The sequence below is a fragment of the Mandrillus leucophaeus genome, unplaced genomic scaffold (genome assembly GCF_000951045.1).
Source record: "Mandrillus leucophaeus isolate KB7577 unplaced genomic scaffold, Mleu.le_1.0 Scaffold1614, whole genome shotgun sequence".
In the NCBI taxonomy this organism is placed as follows: Eukaryota; Metazoa; Chordata; class Mammalia; order Primates; family Cercopithecidae; genus Mandrillus; species Mandrillus leucophaeus.
The window spans coordinates 7072-10389 of record NW_012101604.1 but is presented as its reverse complement, the minus strand read 5'-3'; the positions used below and the strand labels follow the sequence as shown (position 1 = coordinate 10389).

General features: G+C 39.2%; 1 pseudogene; it reads right to left on the bottom strand.

The window, feature by feature from the left end:
- The window catches only part of LOC105536624, an 18860-nt pseudogene that overhangs the window by 14101 nt on the left and 1441 nt on the right, over window positions 1–3318 (bottom strand).

The following is a 3318-nucleotide window of genomic DNA, read 5'->3' as shown; positions in this document are numbered from 1 at the left end:
TTTCATCTGAGGATATTTCCTCATTCATCATACCCCTCAATATGCTTCCAAATATCACTTTGTAAATTCCACAAGAACAGTCTTAGCGAAAGGCCTCTTGAGGGGAAAGCGGTATCTCTGTGAGAAGAATTAAGGAACACTAAGCAGTTTTTCCGAAAGCTTTTTTCCAGTTTTTCTCTGAGGATATTTATTTTTCACCGTAGCCCTCTAAGGGCTTCCAAATATCACTTGGAAATTCCACAAGAACAGGCTTAGCGAACGGCTTATTGAGTGCAAAGCTGTAACTCTCTGAGATGAATTAACAGAACACTAAGCAGTTTCTCAGAAAGCTTCTTTCCAGTTTTCATTTGAGCATATTTCCTTTACCACCACAGCCCTCCATGGGCTTCCAAATATAACTTTGCAAAATCCACAAGAACAGTCTCAACAAACGGCTTCTTGAGTGGAAAGCTGTAACTAACTCTGTGAGATGAATTAACAGAACACTAAGCAGTTTCTCGGAAACTTTCTTTCCAGTTTTAATATCTGAGGATATTTCATTTTTCACCATAGAACTCCATGGGCTTTCAAATATCACTTTGGAAATTTCACAAGAACAGTCTTAGCGAAAGCCTACTTGAGGGGAAATCTGAAATCCTGTGAGATGATTTCACAGAACACAAAGAAGTTTCTCAGAAAGCTTCTTTCTCTTTATTATCGTATGATATACCCTTTGGACCTATTCTCCCCAAAGGGATCCGAAATATCAAGTTCTCAGATTCTACAGAAATAAGGCAGGCAAACAGCTCCACGAAATGCAGTTGTAACTTGTGAGTTGAAGTCACACATCATAAGCAGTTTCTCACAAAGTTTCTTTCCAATTTTTCTCTGAGGATATTTTCTTTTTCATCATTGTCCTCAATGGGCTTCCAAATATCGCTTTGCAAATTCCACAAGAACAGGCTTACAAAAGATTTCTTGAGGGAAAAACTATAACTCTGTGAGATGAATTAACAGAACACTAAGCAGTTTCTCAGAAAGCTTCTTTCCAGGTTTCATCTGAGGATATTTCCTTTTTCACAATAGCCCTCCATGGGCTTGAAATATCACTTTGCAAATTCCACAAGAACAGTTTTAGCGAAAGGCTTCTTGAGGAGAAAGCTGTAACGCTGTGAGATGATTTCACAGAATACAAAGAAGTTTCTCAGAAAGCTTCTTTCTCTTTGCTATCAGAGGATATTTCCTTTGGCCCTATAGACTTCAATGGGATCCGAAATATCCGTTCTCAGATTCCACAGAAATAGACTAGGAAACAGCAGCACAAAATACAGCTGTAACACTGTGAGTGGATATCACACATCACAAAGCAGTTTCTCAAAACCTTCTTTACAGTTTTTCTCTGAGGATATTTTCTTTTTCACCGTAGCCCTCTATGGGCTTCCAAATATCACTTTGCAAATTCAGCAATAACAGGCTTAGCGAACGGCTTCTTGAGGGGAAAGCTGTAACTCTGGGAGATGAATTAACAGAACACTAAGCAGATTCTCAGAAAGCTTCTTTCCACTTTTTATCTGAGAATATATCCTATTTCATCATAGACCTCCATGAGCTTCCAAATATCACTTTGCAAATTCCACAACAAAAGTCTTAGCCAAAGGCTTCTTGAGGGGAGAGCTGCAACTCTGAGATGATTTCACAGAACACAAGTAAGTTTCCCCGAAAGCTTCTTTCTCTTTGTTACGGAGGATATTTTCTTTGACCATGAAACCTTCAAAGGGATCCGAAATATCAGTTCTCAGATTCCACGGAAATAAGGCTAGCGAACAGCTGCAGGAAATTCAGCTGTAACTTTGTGAGTGGAAGTCACACATCACGAAGCAGATTCTCTCAAACCTTCTTTCCAGTTTTTCTCTGAGGATATTTCTTTTTTGACAATAGCCCTCCATGGGCTTCCACATATCACTTTGCAAATTCCACAAGAACAGGCTTAGCGAAAGGGTTCTTGAGGGAAAGCTGTACTCTGTGAGATGAATTAAGGAACACTAATCATTTTCTCAGAAAGCTTCTTTCCAGTTTTTCTTTGAGGATATTTATTTTTCACCATAGACCTCTATGGGCTTCCTAATATCACTTTGCAAATTCCACAAGAACAGGCTTAGCGAACGGCTTCTTGAGTGGAAAGCTGCAACTCTCTGAGATGAATTAACAGAACACTAAGCAGTTTCTCAGAAAGCTTCTTTCCAGTTTTTATCTGAGGATATTTCCTTTTCCACCACAGCCCTCCATGGGCCTCCAAATATAATTTTGCAAATTCCACAAGAACAGTCTCAGCAAATGGCTTCTTGAGTGGAAAGCTGTAACTCTGTGAGATGAAATAACAGAACACTAAGCAGTTTCTCAGAAACCTTCTTTCGAGATTTAATATCTGAGGATATTTCCTTTTTCACCATAGAACTCCATGGGCTTTCAAATATCACTTTGGAAATTCAACAAGAACAGTCTCAGCGAAAGCCAACTTGAGGGGAAATCTGTAATTCTGTGAGATGATTTCACAGAACACAAGTAAGTTTCTCAGAAATCTTCTTTCTCTCTATTATCGTATGATATTCCCTTTGGATCTATTGTCCTCAAAGGGATCCGAAATATCAGTTCTCAGATTCCACAGAAATAAGGCTAGCAAACAGCTCCACGAAATACAGCTGTAACTCTGTGATTGGAAGTCACACATCACAAAGCAGTTTCTCAGAAACATTCTTTCCTCTTTTTCTCTGATAATATTTTCTTTTTCCCCAAAGCCCTCTACGGGCTTCCAAATATCACTTTGCAAATTACACAAGAATAGGCTTAGCGAACGGCTTCTTCAGCTAAGGCTGCAACTCTGTGAGATGAATTAACAGAATACTAAGCAGTTTTTCAGAAATCTTCTTTCCAGTTTTCATCTGAGGATATTTCCTTTTTCACCTTAGCCCTCCATGGGCTTCCAAATATCACTTTGCAAATTCAACAAGAACAGTCTTACCGAAAGGCTTCTTGAGGGGAAAGCTGTAACTCTGTGAGATGATTTCACAGAGCACAAAGAAGTTTCTCAGAAAGCTTCTTTCTCTATGTTATCGGAGGATATTTAATTTGGCCCCATAGCCTTCAAAGGGATCCGAAATATACGTTCTTAGATTCTACAGAATTAAGGCTAGCTAAAGGCCGCACGAAATACAGCTGTAACTCTGCGAGTGTAAGTCCCACTTCACAAAGCAGTTTCTCAGAAAGCTTCTTTCCAGTTTTTCTCTGAGGATATTTTCTTTTTCACAATAGCCCTCTATGGGCTTCCAAATATCACTTTGC